Below are 19,346 nucleotides of genomic sequence, written 5' to 3' on the forward strand. Positions count from 1 at the left end.
GATTCTTCGATGCGAATACATTGGTGTCTGACTTGCACAAACAGAATGGAGGCAGTAAATATTAAGTAAGTTTACTTTTGCACACTCTACAGCGACCCGTGCTTTATTGTTACAGTACCGCACATCTAATTGTGCCAATATAATTGCTGTATTATCTTTCTGCACTGTTACATTTTTCCTGTAATATTGCAGAATGCCCAGGTTGTACATTTGTAGGGTATGACTGCACTCATCCTTTTTTAGCACTCATATTTCTTATTTGAAACGTTAACTTTGTCCACATAGCATTGTGTATACCTTTGCACGTTTTTTTGGTCTTCTTTGAAATTGTGAGACGTAATTTTTTTTTAATTGTCCATTCTTTTTCATTTCATAACTGAATTATCCTCTTCCTGTGTAGTTGGCATTTTTTTCTCTTACGGCGCATGACAAATCTCGGCGTTTGTAGCCTGCCACTGTAGGTACACATGGACATTAGTAACATTTTGTTTGATTACGTACTTTTGTGTAGTACTTTGCATATTTGTTGTTTCTTTTTTGAAATTTTTTGGTAGAAGTTGGTTATTGACACGTATTTTCTGTAACCTTTCCCGCCTAGGTACATATTGCCATACTGTGCGTGCCATGGCTTCCAAATGCCGAGTGAGGGCTTCTTCGGACGGCAAATGCAACTGCTGGTGAGCGGTTGCCTGTCCATAACAATTATGTGGAATGAGACTGTAAGCCTGCTTTGTCCGTACAATGAACTCGCTATTCGGAGCAAACGCCACATCATTTATGGTGCTGTAGGCTCAAGGTCATGACGACTTTTGGGAAATCACTGTGGAAACAAAGTGACTGCTTCAACGAAGACCCCAAAATTTGTGTATGCCAAAAAAACATGTTCTTGATCTTCGACATTTGCAATGCCGCCCTTACAAGCAGTGTTATGATTGTATTGAAAATGCCCTTACTCTGATGGTCTCTGCCAGTTTGTTGTTAAATAAACCTACTTTGCAAACTGTAAAATGTTTATGTTTTCTTTTACTTTCCACTGTATTATTTCCAAATGTAAGTTATTAGGTTGTACATTGCTGTAAGTTTATTTACAAGTTCTGCGTCATGTCACGTACTTCTGCTTTTTGCGGCCTATCATGGGCTATGTATGCAATAACCGCCTTCCCTTTCTATGGCGGCCATTTTGCAAGAGGATTTCGTTTTGTAATCCGAACTGCCAAAGCCGCCCCGGATTACAACAAGTAATCGTCCTTTTGAGTAGCACACGTTACTGCTTTGCTAATTTAGACTATTACTGGCAAAGATTATTGCGTCTATGTACTTTACTGAGAAATATGCTGTACTTGGAGTGTATGCACTTTTTTTTTCATTACACTGTGAAAGGTTGTTATTAACGTATTATTATCCTTGTTTACGGGTGGCTTTATTTTTTGGAATGGCAGGCAATAAGGCAATTTGAGAACGGCAATCAGCAAAAAGGCAACAAACGGTAATATGGGTCGGTAAATGTGCGGCGACAAATTTTGTCCGTTTGTTATGTGCAAGGTAGCACCACTGTTTCTTATGCTTTCACATTACACCAGTGCTGCTGTTTCTTAGGGAGGAAGGATGCCTTTAGCTGAGGCCTTTTTCAGATAAGTACAACTTTTGCTAACGATATATAATGTGTAGTGAATTGGTAATCGCTGCATACCAATACGTGCTGGCATTGTGTACGGCAAATGTTGAAGGTGGACGTTCCTACATGAATATAAAATCTATTTCCTCACTGCCCACGAGGCATAGATCGTACAGTTAAGTGTGTACTGATTCCGGGACATGTCACGGTGCTGTACGCCAGCATACTTTCATGTGGCTTTCTTCTCAAGGTGTATACTGTTTACTAAATGACCCTTGCTAAAGGAACGTTATGGTTACATTTTCCTACTGAAAATATGTGACATGCAGTACAAAATCTTTTTCTTAACAAGACCTTATACGTAAATTGTCCTACTAAAAACCCGTACAATTCACTAAAAAACAAAACGTTGTCATCTTTGATGTCCTGGGTGTTACAGTTAGCAGTGCACAGTGGTGCGGGCAGTTATGGTTGCTTAGCGTACCATAACTGGTGAATTTCAGGGGGTTTTCGGTTTTACTTGGAATCATAATGTCATGTTAGTATAATGTCACGTTTGTACATTTTTTTAGTGAATTTCACAGGTTTTTAGTAGCACAACTTAACCATAACGTCCCCTTAACAAAGTTTTTTTTTAGTGAATATATATACATATATTATGCAATTACCGCAATCTATTCACTAAAAGCTAGCCTCAAGATTACTTTGTCTGCTTGCGTTTCATTTACATCCTTACAGGTGTAAAATAACTTAATGTCTTCATCTGTTTCTGTGGCATATGCTTCTTCACCTTGATCCCAAGATGTCACTTATCGTTGGTACTTTCTTGATGCCTTATAGAATATCTGCATTCTCTACATCTCTTCTTGGTACGTCAGCTCAGCTCTGTGTGACGTCACCATTCATCTTGACCCTTCTTTTGCTCTGCTTCTTCAGGAATCTCATTTAAACAATTATCATATCTCCATGTGTGCAGGTATGATTTCCTCAATGTGAATCTTGCCTCTAGGATTGCCTCAGCCCCTTCAATGGGGGATAAAGGCCATTAGTGTCACGCTCACCTGGTCTCCACGGGGCGTAGCATGTAGTCGTATGACCGGGAACTGCACTTGTGTAGTTTTGATGGTATAGCGGTGTCCTCTCCCTTGTTATCTCCCCAAAAAGCGTTAGCCTGTAATGTTGAAACAAGACGTTAGTTATGAGTGGGTTGGATTGGCCCCACTACCTGCCACCTCCTGGTGCCCGACTCCTCTCCTGCTCTCCTATGAGTTTGGTGAGGTTGGCGCTCCGTCCTGCTTGACCTTCAGCAGGGGCAGGGTAGGCTCAGTCTTTCTCTGGGCGCAGTTACTTCACTGTTCCAGAGTGCTGTTGCTGCTTTTTCAGAATGCTTGGATAATCAGGTGAGTCTCTATCTCAATAACAGCTTGGTATAGATGCTCATATTGTCCCAAGGCTTTAAAAAGTGTTTGTCTTTCTTGCAGATACAGTTTTGTGCGTCTTCCGGGAGAAGATTCGGCCCTCCTCGGATGCTGAGCTGGTTGCCTCCAGGTGAGTATAGGTGCGAATGAGTGGCGCCGGATGACAGAGTAAATGTTAGTTTGAATGGTGCGCGACTAACCTGCTGTTTTTCTGTTCCCCTTTTGCAGGCGCGGCCCCAAGATGAAGATTGGAAAAACCGCTCTGAAGAAACCCAGAGGATGCAGAATCCCAGGTGAGTATCGGAATCGTGGGAGTCCTTTTCCAACAGGGGTGGCGATCAAAGAACCAGCCGGAGATGAGACCGATGGCCGGAATTGCTGGTAAGGGCTTGTCACTGTAGTAACTCCTGTTCTTCTCCTTATCTTGTTCCAGGCACCGATGGATGGAAAGCATCAATGGGCGTGGCTGAAGAAGCTCGAGGGCAGAGCAGACACGGTGAGCGTTACACTGCAGGAGTGCAGAATAATGCGAAGCGTGTTCTGCTTGCAGGGTGTGGCTTATATAGCCTTGTAAGTAGTTCCAGGTAAAGTAGTCCCTTTACCACACCCTGTCTCTCAGGAAAAATAGTCCCTCTGCCACACCCTGGATTAAACAGAAGATTCAGCCTCACAGGCAGTTTAAATAGTTCCATAAGTTCAGCCCATTTCATGAGCCTGGCGCCAACGGCGCCAGGACGGTGTCCATGAGACGCTGGGGCACTTCCTTGGGGCCTGCCAAGTCCTTCTGGTTGGCGGGACTGGGATGGGCCCATCAGCTCCAGGGGTTTTGGAGCACGCACCATGACAATTAGCACCCCTGGTTCCCAAAGCGGGACCCCTGGGTGCTAAAAAATAGATTTTTATTCCTACAGCGGGACGCCAAGATGGCCACCATGGAAAGAGAAGGCGGGGCTCAGTACAGAGCCCCTCTTCCCATTCCATGGCAGCCTGCAGAACCATATGACCTTCGAATAACTTTACCACATAGCCAGTCCCAGGTGGACATGGCCACTGTAACACCATTTGTCGTCCCTCGAGGTCATGGCCAGTAGCCAGATGGTCCGCGTCATGACCTTATACCATTACCCTAACAATCTGGCCACTGCCCCTGGCCACAGGCTATACCTCAGTCACCAAAGGTATATCACAATTTTTTGTTCCTACATTATGACACAAAATAAAACAGTGGCACATTTGCGAATCCATGCTTTAATGTCCTTACCAATGCTCCTTAAACGAGTTTGCTTGAAATCCGCCCAGGTATTATTTTTCAAAAGTGTCAAAATGTATGCACATACAATAGTCATATAACTTAGCCCCCACTTAACAAAATCCATTCAATCTTTATGCAAACTTTTTAGGTTGGGTCTATAATCTTTCTCAAAACGTGTTTCCACATTCGTCAAACTGCAACTAAGTTATAAGCCATCTGAAAATGTTGAGCCCCGCCCTCTAATTTTGCCCCCTCTTGAGAAAATCTCACCAAATTTTAGAAAAACATTTAATCTCAATCTAAAATCTTTTTGCAAACTTTTCTGCAGATTCGTCAAATAGCACCACATTTATAAGCCTTTACATTATTTTGGGCCCCGCCTCTAATTTAGCCCCCTTTTTGACAGAATCCCACAGAACTTTGCAAAACCATTCAGAATTAGGTCTAGAATAAAATTCCAAAATTACATGCAGTTTCATTGAATGGCGCCAAAGTTATAAGCCATCTAAAAATTGCTTTTCACCAACCCGGTAATGCAGAAATGGGCACAGTTTTTCTAGGACATCTGAAGTGTCCGTGAACACCACAGGACAGTTCCAGGACATCAGGGGTGTTTGCGGACATTTGGGGATTAAAGCCACCCGTTATATGGCTTCTTATGGCCATATCCCATCCCCCCACCTGGACACCGGCAGAAGTCTGCAAATCCAACATGGCGGGCGCTTCAGGAAAATTGACACATTTCATGTTTTTCTCCATCCATTCAGCGGGCGCACCCGATGTCCACAGACTTCACGTCGCCCGATTGGCCAATCGGGTGACAGTCCACCAACCGAACAGGAAAATGGGTCAGCGGAGCGGAGCCCGATATCACTAATTTATTTGACTTATGTTTAGCCCGTATTAAAGAACTTTACTGGACGGATTTACACCACATTTACCAAAGCATGCTTTCGTGTCCAAGCCATCGCTCCTGCTGCAAATTTGGTGAAAATCCATCCAGCGGTTTGGGCTGTAGGCTTGAGCAAATATTTGTTCCCATTATATGGATAAAAAAATGAATTTTGGGACTCCCCCCTATAACTCCTCTCCCCCCCCCTTCACGAAACCTCACCAAACTTGGCAAAATTAAGAGCGGGCCAAATACTTTTTTTGCAAAGTTTGGTGAGGATTCGTCAAGGGGGAGCGAAGTTATAGGCTGCCCAAAAAGTGCTCTTACTATGGGTTTAGCAAATGTGTCACCACTTTCAGCAGCACCAGGACTGGAGCAGGAGCACCCTCGCCCACTGCAGGAGCAGTGACTGGCTGGAGGTAGCCCCCATTCATCAAGGCAGGCTTTCTGCCTAGCGCTGACGTGCCCAGGAAGCTCATCAAATTCCCAGGAAAAGTTCGCTTTGTTCACCCGTGCCCCGCCATATTTAAAAACTAGGCATAACGGCTGCCCAATGCCACCCGTCTGCCACCATGCCTGCCCACAGCACCCTGATGGCTGTTTTCGCCATTGAGAACCACGAGGTTCTCTGCCATTTAAAAATGGCTGCCCGCATCTTCGTCTAAGAGTTTCCACCAGAGGAAACACTGTGAGCCCGGATCCGTGTCCCGATTGGCCTGCAGCCTGCATTTTTAGCCAATTGCAAGCCGGCAGGCGATTCAGCCGGCCCACCCTCCAAAGGCACACTTCCTAAGGCAGCCCCTGTCGTGAGCCTGTCAGGAGCCGGAAAGTGCCGATTGCCAGGATTCCTGCTCCCCCGGGGATCGACTGACAACATCCTGCCTATGTACACACCTATCCAGGGTAAGCAGCTCAACAGCATCCAGCTCAAACTGTTACTGCAACCTTTGCTGCACTGCCTGCTCTGCAAGTCACTTTGTTTACATGGATGCTAGGAATAGCCATGAGGCCACTCTTTTCCTGTTGCCCAGACATTGACATCTGCACACTGCTGCATGTCCCACAGTACCTGTACTACACCTGTGCCACATATAAATGCCTGATTACACATGCCACTGCTTGCCATCATATGTGCTTTGCAAAACCGGTCCAGATGACTATTTGATCTTGCTTAAGCCTAAGTCAGTCCTAGACTAGCCCTCAGACCACTCTAAACTATGTCAGGCATTATGGTCGCCTTCAGTCTACCCTAAACTGTGTTGTGCTTTATGGTCATGTCCAGACCACTTTAAATTGTGTTGTGCCTTATGGTCACGCCCAGACCACTTTAAATTGTGTTGTGCCTTATGGTCACGGCCAGACCACTTTTAATTGTGTTATGCTTCATGGTCGCTTCAGACCATTTTAAATTGTGTTGTGCCTTATGATCACGTACAGACCACTTTAAATTGTGTTATGCTCTATGCCTTATGTCAATTTCGAGGGGCCATGCCGCAGTATGCATGCACTATTAGCTATGATTAGGACTCTCAACTCCAGGTGCCATGTTGTATCATGTGTGTTTATTAGCCACGATTAGGACTCTCTAAGCCAGAAGCCTTTGCTGAAGCATATCTGCCCGTTTGACACTAACAGGATTGCCCAATATAGATGTTTCTGTGATAGTACATTTACACCCTAGTCCCTACCAGATTTGCCATATACAGGCATTAGCTTGCCACCCTTACAATATGCATGCCACTAAGACCTGCTTCTCACACACACGTGGTTCCATAGCCTGGACTCTCCTAACCATCACCATAACAATGGCCCTTACTAACTCTACACCCTGCAACATGCAAGAGAGAAACTTGCGACTTAGAGCTAGGCTGCCACGACTTTATGACATTAAAAACAAAAGAACCAGTCCACCAGTACCCACACGCACCTCCACAGCCAACAACCTCAACCTCCTAGACTCAGTGACGATAAATCAACCCGAACCACTTGGTGACCTATACTACAAACAGAGGACACCTAACCACCCTAATCCCAGATCTGCCAAAGATAACACCACAATTCCGACACTATCAGGAGCCCTTATTAACGCTAGGTCCCTGATAGCACACAATACGGAAATAGCTGATATACTGGCTATGGACAACTTAGACATCCTTGCTGTCACTGAAACATGGCTCCATGATGCCGCCGGTCCTGCCCTTATGACTGCCATACCGGATAATTGCAATATCCTAAGAGTCGACCGACCCAATTCCAGAGGAGGCGGCCTGGCCATCATAACCAAAACACAGCTAGCTGCCAGACTCACCCCACACCCAGTAATCACATCATGTGAACCTCTCTCAGCTAAAATACCCATCTCAAATAATAGTACACTAACGATACTCCTTGTGTACAGACCACCAGGCCCACTAGACAACTTTGAGGAAGACCTATCCAGCCTCCTCACTAATAGCATTAAAGACTCCACTCAGCTCCTTCTACTAGGTGACCTTAACCTAGGCTTTAATGACGCTAAAGACAAACAAGCCCAATCTATCCAATCCATTTTAGTCAACCACGACATTACTCAAAATGTCCTAGTTCCTACACACACAAAAGGACGCACACTAGACTGGCTAGCCAGCCATAACTGCAACATCACCATCTCTAGTATCCTACCTCAAATATGGACGGACCACTATCTTATATGCTTTACAGCCAGCATTGAGCCTCCTAAACCTAACAACAATAAAATAGCACCCCCCATGCCAACAAGAAGTAAAAAAGAAATCACAGCTGAAAAACTACTTCCACTTCTCCTACCAACTCTCACAGCTAGCTCCAATGAATCTAACCCTAGCGAGTTAGTTGAATCATTTAACAACGCCATGACCAAAGCCCTTGACTTGATCGCACCTATCAAACTCCACAAAAGTAAACGTGAAACTCACCTTAACTCTTGGTTCACCCCACATCTCAAAGAAATGCGCATCCAAAAACGCAAACTCCAAGCTATCTGGAGGCATACTCCTTCTGCTGACAATAAAACCACACTTGCCAATTTCGCCAAAAAATACAAAAAGGAAATAATTCAAACTAAAAAAGATTCATTCAATGATAGAATCAGTAAAGCCAATTCGAATTCCAAAGAGCTCTTCACCATTCTCCTTGAACTGGAAAATCCCATTGCCCCTACAGACAATGTCCCCAAAGACAAATCTTGGTGCACTAGTATCCAAAATGCTCTAGCAAATAAAATCACAACCCTTCAATCTAAAATTGCTAAGAAAAAAGCCACACTGAGCCCTAGTGGAACTCATACCACCCCACTGAAGGAGATACCTAGCATATCCACCCAAAATAACTGCAAACCTTTCAGGTTTACCAATATCTCCATATTGGAAACTGAAAAGGTCATCCTATCCTAAACCGTCGAACTGCCAAGGTGACAGCTGCCCTGCGCAAATCATCAAGGATGCAGCCAGAGACCTAGCACCCTTCATCTCGAAACTTATCAACGCCTCCTTCAACATGAGTACAGTACCCACCAACCTTAAAGAATCCTGGGTTCTGCCCCTACTAAAAAAACAGACACTCGACCCAGCTATCCCCACTAACTACAGGCCCATTACCACGGTCCCATTTCTCCTTAAAATCATCGACAGAGTAGCCTACCTCCAAATTCAAAACTATTTGGAGACACACCAACTACTAGGTTCACGGCAATCTGGCTTCAGACCACTGCATGGTACTGAAACGGCCCTTATTGACCTCAAGACACAAATCGACGAGCTGAAGGATAAAGGCAACACAGCTATGGTCCTCCTCCTTGACCTATCAGCGGCCTTTGACCTGGTGGATCATGCAGTATTATGCAACCACTTAGCGTCCGCCGCTCACTTCTCAAGTGAAGCTATAGCATGGGTACAATCCTTCCTAGCTAACCGTACGATGAGAGTGTTCTCCCCTGTAGCGGCAGCGGACCCTATCCAGATCACTTGTGGTGTACCACAAGGCTCATGTGTCTCCCCGACAATGTACAATATCTTTACTAAGCCTCTCTTCGACAAACTTGACAAATTAGGGGTAACCTACACGAATTATGCGGACGACACGCAGATTCTCATACCACTATCAGGCAACTTTGTCAAAGACACAGCTCTAGTAAACAAAATTTACCTCCTCATTCAGGCATGGATGGCTTCCCACGGCCTCTGTCTAAATGACGACAAAACTGAGATATTGATCCTGGGTTCCGACTCCAACCTTAAAAAACTGAGTCCCAACTATCGCAATTTCAACATAGATGGTAACACAATCAAGGTGGCTACGGAGGTAAAAACTCTAGGCTTTTACCTCGATTCCACCTTATCGCTTAAAAAACAAGTCAACACCCTGGCATCCTCCACAGCGTACACCTGCAAATTAATCAGGACCTGCAGACCTTACCTCTCTAAATCTAACTGCATCATGCTAGCCAATGCATTAGTAATGTCCAAATTGGACTACTGCAATGCCCTCTATGCAGGTGCCAACAAATCCGTCATAAATAAAATGCAAATTTTCCAAAATAATGCTCTTAGAGCAGCCCTTGACATACCCCGTAGAGCACATATCTCTAACGTTAGGAAAGACCACCACTGGCTCAAAATCAGCGACAGAGTCCTGCTTAAGACACTATCGCTTACCCACAAAGGGCTTAACAACAGAGCACCCCCCTACATCTCAGCCAGACTGACCAGAAAATCATCCAGTCACCACACTAGGGCTACCAACCACTATCTGCTTGAAACTCCCAGATTCAGACGATCCAAAGCGGGAGGAGCAAGCTTCCCCGTCAGAGCTGCCCAGGCCTGGAACACATTGCTCATTGCACTGAGAGATAACCTACCCTACTCTAACTTCAGATGCAAGGTAAAAAATTGGCTCTGGTCCAACGACAACTAATTCCCGCGGCACCCTATGGCCACGACACCCTTGTAACTCAGGCTAAAATAATTCTGCCCTCTCACTTCTACCTGTATACTTTCCCATTACTGTAACATGCTACTTTTTTTCCCAACCGTTGTCATTGACATGTATGTACCGCATTACCGTATGTACCGCATTGACATGTTTTTATACCTTGTATGTAACCTAAGCTTAAGTAATCTTGTAACTGCTGCGCCCGGCTACCCCTGGGTTTTGTGCGCATTATCAAATAATAAACATAAACATAAACATAAACTTAACCATAACTACTGGGCCGCTACTGCAGCCCCAGTAATAACCTTTAGTTGTACAGACGTTAAGGTGAGAACTTAACGCAACAAAACCCCTGAACTTCAGCTAAAGCCACCATAACTTTGCCCCCTGTTGCACAGCCTATGAGCACAATGCCCACTATCTCTGGCCTTTAGCCATGGCCACTGAATACAGCTTTCAATGTTGCCCACTGTATATTTTAAAACACAGATGGGCTACTAGGCATGGCTCTTAACCATGCACGTTGGTATCTTTGAACAGCAACCGACTACTAGCTATGACCTTTGGTACCGGCCAGTGACCCCAGCCATTGTCATGGCCAAGTCCACGGCCTAAATTGTTATTAAGGTAATCACACTTTTCATGAGCTAACTTATAAATGATGTTATGTCTAATTCCATTATTGATGTAATCAGTTATATTCAGTGTAATTAGTGTTGTCACCAGTGATGGCATCAGTGATGTGATTTGTAATGTCAACAGTGTTCTCATACAACATGTGTTGTGATCTGTGATGTCATTGTGGTCATAGGCTGTGCAACAGGGGGCGCAAAGTTAAGGTGACTGAATTTCAGGGGTTTTGGTGCGTTAAGTTCTCATCTTAACATCCCTGCAACTGAAGGTTTTTCCTTGAATTTCAAAGGTTTTGTTATTCCATCGATTTTTAGAACGCTTCCAGACCGCTAGCATGGTCTTTGAACATGGCCTTTGCCCGTGCCCACAGTCCATTTTAAAGTACTACCAGACCACTAGCCATGGCCTTCGAATTGCAGGCTTTTAAATATTTCTTTAGGCAATGCGCAGTGAGATTAAATTATTTACCATGGAGCACACACTTTGGTTAAGCAGCGTGCTCTATGCGTTACACCCCTTTTTGGCCCCATCATTTTTGCACAAGCTGACTTGGCGTGGCCATTCTGCCACAGTGCCCATTTCGGTGTGCCCTTTTTTTCAGTAGGAAAGCCAATCTGATACTTTTTTTTTTGTTTTTGGGCGCAAGGCATGTTTGGACAAGGATGACATTGCAGCCACGTCTAAATGCCCTCATGCCAGATAAAATCACAGGACTGCACTGCAACAAATCCCGCCACCTCCCAGTTGTGTTGCTTTTCTTTTAATTAAATAAAATTTGTTAAATACATTTTTAAAAAACCTACAGCCTTGAACTCTGGTCTGCCAGAGTTTAAGGCCTAGCATTTAACCACTAGGCCACAATGGCTTGGTGCTTAATGGGGCATGTACGTTTCATACTTAGCCCATAATTTGATATGTTCAATGATAAAAGGCTAGGTATGAAACTTGTGAGGATCCAAACAATAACATAATTGCAGCATATGTTAAGTGCTGCGTCTCAAACTTCTTCAGTCCAGGGTTCTCCGATTTCAGCAGAAATGTTTTTTTTCTGTTTTATAATGTTGCCCAGTGACAGTGTAGTCCTCTTTTTGAATATATGTGCAGTACAAGGGGGAATGTGTGGTGTGAGGCTGTGTATGTCATCCGAGAGGGTGTGCATGAAATATGTCTGTGTTTGTGAGCATGTGTGTGTACATAGTGTGAAGTTTGTGAAGGATTGTGCATGCAGTGTTAATGTGTGTGCATGCATGTGCACCCGTGTATGTATGTGAGCATTGTGATTACATCAAGGGTGAGTTTTCAGTGTCTGTTTGTGTGTGTGTGTGTGTTAGGCAGAATCCTGGGCAGTTCCCTTAGGGAGCACTACACAAGATTAGGACTACAGGTGAGAGCAATAAATCCCCTTTGGTATCAGTCTGTACCACAAAGATTTAGTTGGTAGCTGTGGCTGAGCAGTAAGACTTAACTCAAGAGGGAGATGAGCAGTATTGAGGGTTTACACAATAGGCCTACAGTACTATGGCACAAGGAAACACTGACCAAAGCTTTGTATTAAAATGTAGTTATATATTTATTTTATACACTTCTAATAAAACACATGTATCACAGTCATCAAGCAAGTTAAATTAAGTCAAATGAAAAATATACACACTCCCAAGTTAAATTGTAGACCAAGTGAACCAGAGTGAAAACTGAGCAAAATGGCACTGTGGAAACCACACACAAGGGATACTCTAACAATTCCTTACAAGGGAGGAAAAACACAAGTGATTCAGAAATACCTTCTTATACACCCTAGCAACACTTCCCATCAGTTTGTGAAGCAGTTTAAGCAAGACAGTGCATCAGTATAGGCAATACTTAAATGAAAACTGAGCAAAATTGCTTTTCACAATGTTTAAAAATGGGAAGGAAAGGGTAGTTGTAAGAATTAGGTGCACCACACAGTTCTAGATGAAAATCAATCTAAAGAAGGCAGGTCTAACAAATGTAGCCAGAGTCAGTAGGCCTGTGCCAGAGTCAATGGTACAGGGAAAGGGCCCAGGAGCCAGACGTTCTTGTAGCTGCAGTCAAGTCTTTGATAAACGAATTTGAAAAGGTGGATGCAGAAGTTGAAAAGACAATGTTACGAGACAAGGGTGGCCAACCCAACATGTAGGTAAAGGATTTAGTGCTACCGCGAAGAAAGGGCGGCCTGGCGGAACAATGTACCTTTAAATGAAGAAGTGACTCCTGCGGTTGAGGTTGTTCCTGGTAGTTCCTGCAATTTGGGTGATCCAGCAGAGGAAGAGGGGCTCTCGTCATGGAGGATGGTTCGAGTTACTGCACTACCCATGGATGAAACCAGCCACGGTGCTGCCCGACGAATAAAAGGTACGCTCCTTTAAATCGTGGTCCAGGTGGACTGGTTCCTGGCTATCCGGCCCCGAGTACAGGGTACGGGAGATTCGACCAAGGCAGGTCAGGTAAGGTGATTGGCTAGCTGGTTGGCCCCACCAGCTCAAGGGAAGAAGGCTCTTGCAGAGGAAGATCTTCTCTCGTCGTGTGGAGAAAAGTGGTGAGACGCTGCAGCAGGGCTTCACCGGTGGTTCAGTTGTTACAGATGTCTTTGCGACGTCTTGCTATTCCAGTCCTCAGGACCCTGCTTTTATGCAAAAAGATCCCCATTCATACAGCCTAGCTGTCATTGACACAGTGGAGTGGTCATCTTGGCGGGAGACCCTCCAGCCTATCAGGATAGAGTGTGACATGGGTTGCTGAGGCAACCCTGTCCAGGGGTCCTACTCCCCCTCCCACACAATGGACCCACCCCAGACTCAGTGGTGCCGAAAGGAGGGCTTCTCGGTAGAAGCCCGCCAAAAGGACGAACAAAGGATCCCCGACCTGGCTTAGGAGTTTAGAGAAAGACACGAGAAAGAAGTTATATTAAAGTTCTGGCAATAAAAACCTACCGGAGTAAAGTTAATATTAAAATACACCGGCGGTATGTTAGAGGCTGTCAGAAAAAGTGGTAGCCTCGAACAATGGGAAAATCCCATAGGGAAATATTTGCGGTCGAATATTTACGGTAGTAACCGCTGCCACCAGCCAGAAACTTTTGAGAGAGGGACTGTACGGTACCCTCTCGAAAATGAACATAAGGGGAAAACCATTAACCCTTTCCAGTACCTCCATAGTAAGATGGTTTGTACTGGTTTAGTTCATAGCAATTGACTAGTAAAGTCAATTGGGACTTTACATCCCCTGGGAGACAGTAGTCAGTCCCAGGGTATGGAGTCTATGTTTGGGGGTCGCTATGACACCCCTGTGTCACTGCACGGAGGGTGCTGTGTAACCCATGTGGATAAAGATGGTTTCTATGCGGGTGAGAAAATCCCATAGACATTAAACACAAAAATAGCCTAGAACACACATAGCAAAAAGTTCCTAAGAGTGGGAAAAAGAGCCTCACTCTTGGCAGGAAAAAGAAACAAACCCTTCAAGTCCAGCAAAGTTGCTGGAGGACTCTATAGGTAAGGGAAATTAGCCATAGAATGAGAATTCTCCCTAACAGTGTGTGCACGGCTCCATGTAATTCGGCAAAGTTGCTGGAGGACTCTATAGGTAAGGGAAATTAGCCATAGACTGAGAATTCTCCCTAACAGTGTGTGCATGGCCCCATGTAATTCGGCAAAGTTGCTGGAGGACACTATAGGTAAGGGAAATTAGCCATAGAATGAGAATTCTCCCTAACAGTGTGTGCACGGCTCCATGTAATTCGGCAAAATTGCTGGAGGACTCTATAGGTAAGGGAAATTAGCCATAGAATGAGAATTCTCCCTTACAGTGTGTGCATGGCCCCATGTAATTCGGCAAAGTTGCTGGAGGACTCTATAGGTAAGGGAAATTAGCCATAGAATGAGAATTCTCCCGGACAGTGTGTGCATGGCCCCATGTAATTCGGCAAAGTTGCTGGAGGACTCTATAGGTAAGGGAAATTAGCCATAGAATGAGAATTCTCCCGGACAGTGTGTGCACGGCTCCATGTAATTCGGAAGATGCCGATCCAGTTTTTTGTGTGCATTTTATGACTTGTAATTTTGTTTTGTCCATCAAGTGTCCTGTACTACAAGTCCCAAAATGCAGATGGAAATCTGAAAGATTATCTCATAAATAACATGGAACATGTGGCATATAACAATATATACAAGATGTGTAACTTGGCTACATTCATGTTTCTCCTGCACCTCTTTTCGTGTGAGTTGAATGGCAGTAGGGGATCTGTAGGTTAAGTTATTGGAGGATGAGGTACGTAGTGTAGAATCTGAGGAGGGGAAAGTAAACGAAAAAAAAATTTCATCTGGGGAAAGTGAGAATAAGGGGCTGGAGAGGAGTGATGTCTACTTGCTCCACGCCGTTTTCAAAGCCTTAAAGCAGCGCAATATATTAAGGGAACAATGGGACTGTGTGGCACGCATCTCCCTTGAGCGCCAAAGAAAGTCTTCTTTGCGCTGGCTCACGTGCAATGGAAGATGTGCAACTATTATAAACCCATTGGTAGACCTTCTTAAAATCATTCAGTGATTGGGTGAACGTTTCCACAAAGGTGACCACATGGATCAAAGGCATGCCTTTTAGACAGAATTCAGAGTGTTTACCAAAATATACTGTTTTAAATAAAACATTTAAAAAGTCTTGATTCCTGGTCTGCCAGAGTTCAAGGACCAGCATTCAACCACTACGCCACAATGAGTTAATGCTTCAAGGTGCATACATTTCATACTTGGTCTACAATTTAAATTGTCCAATTGTAAAACGCTAAGTATAAAACTTGGGAGAATTCAAACAATAATGTAATTGTAGCATAATGGTTAAGTGCTGCATCTCGAACTCCTGCAGGACAGGATTCTCGAAGGCAGCATTCAGCATAAATGTTTTTATTTTGTGTTTTAAGTTTTATAATGTTGCCCAGAGACAGTGTAATGCATGTTCCATTCTGTTTTATAATGCTGCAGTAAAGAAATGTGTTTCACTTTTAATCTTTTTCTATAATGCAAAGTGCCTGCAGGTTCATGCTGCGCCATTTGCAACCTCTTGGCAAAAACATCCTTGCTCCGAGTGGTCCCTACGCCCAAATGGCTGCATCTAACTGGGCGCGCCCAAATGAGACCTGCAGCGACACAGTCACGCCATAATGCCATGAGCCTAACTGGCCGTGCCGAATGTCCGTTCCCATGTTCCAAGCCCCTTGTTTTATGTTCTGTCTCTTGGTGACTGTTGTGATACATTGCACGACCACCACTAACCCCAATTAACCACAATTAAGCAGCACAGAAATGGGGGAAAAAAATGACCGGCTGCAAGTATAACAAATGCTCAGGTACTTTCTACACCTATAGAGAAAATCACTAGTACTACTTAGCTTCAAAGTGAGGAAGGGGCCAGCCCCATCAGCCTATGTTGCTCTAGGTGGTCTTGTAACTTTGCCTCACTTATTAGGCACCATGGCCTTAGTTTTCCTCACTTTGAAACTAAGCAGGGTCACTTCCTTGTTACTGCATGGATGGGAAACCCGGGTCACCAGTGATTTTTTTTTCACTCTCGATATCAGTGTAGCTGTAAAAATATCTATTATTATTATGTATAAAAGATTGCAGGCTTTGAGAAGGCTTTGAGAACTCCTAATGTTTTTAGTTAATGTACTTGTGTGATTAAATTATTTGCCGAGGATCACACACTTTGGTTAAGCAGCGTGATGCAAGCTCCTTGTTTAATGGCCAGTCTCTTGGTGAATATTGTGATACATCGCACAACCCCAACTAACCGAACTTAAACAGCACGGAAAAGGGTAAAAAAGAATCAGTTGCAAGAATAACATATCCCCAAGTCCTTTTGCCCCCACAGCGAAAACCAAAAACTGACCCATGAATTTCCGCACAGTAAGTGACCTATATTTTAAAGTGAAATATACAAATGTAGTTTACTTGACCTTCTCCTTAGAAGAAAGGGTGCAAGACAAAATAGCATTGTAATTCCGCAGAAAAATAACCTGAGAGGAAATCTTCTAATAAATATGCTGGCAAAGTATAAAAGATGCTCACCTTTTAAAACCAGTAATATGTAGTGAAATATTCCATGAAAAACAAAATCCCAGTATGAAGCGAGTGCTTGTGGTCTTGTGGGTAAGCGCCGGTACTGGGAACATGACAACCTGAGTAAAATCCTGGTATTCAAATACTTTAGCAAACTTACCAACCAAGGGCTTGCATTCACCCTCTAAAAAAAAGGTACGCTATCCACCTACATGTGTCCTATACTGGTGGGCCGAAAAGCAGCCACACTCGGGGGGGAAATCACTGCACCAGTGTCCGGGATTGCAAACTCTCTTGCCACATCGTGGCAAATACTCATGACTTACTTTCCCATTCATCATTTTCCCTACTCTCCCCCCATGTCTGGCTTTCAATGATACTCTGCTTTATAAAGCTAACTTGAAACATACACATACCATAGTGTCACTCAAATATATGAATCCTTCTAGAACTATGTCAGGCAAAAGTGTACAATTGTGGCATTGCCCCCCCCTCCGTCTTCTTTACTGTGAGACTACACATACCAGAATGCAATTCGGCAAAATGCAACACAATAGTCTGTGTGCAAATGTTTCAAGGACTGACAGTAGCACGGTTTAAAAAATAATAATGCATATGCCGTGTGTTATGAGATATTTAAACTAAGAAAACACACAGCATTCAGGACTGTGGACTGTCTGCCATTCATGCCATCTTGGCCTGAGGAGGCTGGCCCCTTGCACACTATGAAGTTAAGCAGATTCTGTCCTGTGTACTGCATGGTTGGGAGACCTGGATGTATGGCCATGGCCAGTGATTTTACACCCCCGACGTCACTATAGCTGTAAAAATATCTTTAAAAAGAAAAATTTTAAAAATTTAACTGCAGGCACGGTTATCTGTAGTCCTTTGTAGCCACGAATATCGTGAAAATGTCTGGGGGGGATATGCTTTCCTGCCCTCCAGCACCTCACCAAGCGTCCCCCTCATCTGTGTCAGCTCCCCACACTCCCCAGATGGCCTCCTCACCTACCCTGCCCTCTCCCTTTCCCCCCACAATACACGCTGCTTCTGTGACGCAGTTTGCTTTCAGATGTCTGCTATTCGCGGCTATAGCCGAGGCTACGGAAAGCTTTGTGCTGAAAACTCAGTCCTAGACCCCTCCAACTCCCAAATTTCACTGTGCCCTCTAGCGATCCCCCCACCTCTACCCTGATTCTTTGGGGATATGGGCGGGGGGCCTGCAGACTTTTAATCACTTTCAAAATTTCAGTAAAATCCGTTACGCGAATCAAAAGTTATTAACAATAGAATTTTTAGGGGTTTCTATGTGTCTCTGACTCATCTTAACTATTAGGTGGTGACGGCCGCCCTAAAATATATCTATCTATATATATATATATATATACATATATATGTGTATGTATGTGCATGTAGCTTGTGATTTCACAGTTGACCTTATTACCATTGTATTCATGCTGTGAGAGTTGTGTGAGAACTTCTGTAATGATCACTGATTCCTAATTAACTATAACTCATGGTTAATGGTGTTCTGCATGGCTTCTTCCTTAACAAGTCGAGCTCTATTAGTGTGGTGTATCCCCCAAATTGCAGTGCTGTGCCTTATTCACTTTGTCTCAACATGCGTGACTTACTCTGGTTATTGTTCTGCTCTCACAGGCTTATGAACTTCATTGTATAAGATTTAGTTGTACTGCTCACGAACACAAATTGTTATATTTCTGTTTTGAATAATTTGCTTGGGAGCTCAGCTAAGCCAATATGTTTTCACCAATCAGTGCTCAGTGTCTTGTTCTTTTAGCTCTGGAGTTTGATATCTCTCTTTGTTTCTCTTTCATGAACTCACTATCGTAGCTCAGACTTGACCAATCACTGCGCGGCACTCGGCCTTTGGCTGTGGAAAGTCGTAACTTGGAATTGTGTGTGCCTTTCTGCGAGGGTCTGGCTGATGTTCTCTGCTAAGGGGATGAGGGGGAAGTGTTCATACTTCAGGGAAAGCTATCTAGATCGCGAGGCCTACATGTATTGTGTATTTAGCAAGTGTAAAAGGCTAACAATCATTAATTATCGTCATGAACACTTCTAAATTTCCCTAACTAATGCTAGATGATGCTGTATCCGTGTGGGGACACATGGTTATTATGTTTGTCTATAGGGTGTTTGTATTATGGCGTAATGAAGCATGGCTACTAGTGCCCTGTTGGGCCTATGCGGAAAAGCCTTCTTTAAATAGGCTAATTGATTCTATGTTGTGTGCCTCTTCATAATTGTTGTGTGCTTGTATTTTCACACATGTTTTGCCTGTTGAATGTATTTCCAACACTGCTGTAATCGCCAACATTTTCATCCTCCCCAACACTGGCCTGAAAGCCTTGGGCACTTTACTTTGCCAGGCTTAGTATTTCTTTTTCAAATCATTTATAGTAGCTGCTTAAGCTAATGTTTTAAAATTGTCAAAGACGAGTAAGGTAGATATTATAGGCTCGTCAAATGAAAGCTCACATCAGGAACAGTTGCA

General features: G+C 44.0%; 1 protein-coding gene across 1 annotated transcript in view; it reads left to right on the forward strand.

Moving 5' to 3' along the window:
- Positions 1–19,346, forward strand: part of LOC138566103 (zinc finger protein 436-like) — a 153,757-nt gene that overhangs the window by 49,465 nt on the left and 84,946 nt on the right. The gene's annotated exons all lie outside the window — the stretch shown is intronic.

Source organism: Ambystoma mexicanum, chromosome 1p (assembly GCF_040938575.1).
Source record: "Ambystoma mexicanum isolate Mex_15411 chromosome 1p, UKY_AmexF1_1, whole genome shotgun sequence".
NCBI classification, from domain to species: Eukaryota; Metazoa; Chordata; class Amphibia; order Caudata; family Ambystomatidae; genus Ambystoma; species Ambystoma mexicanum.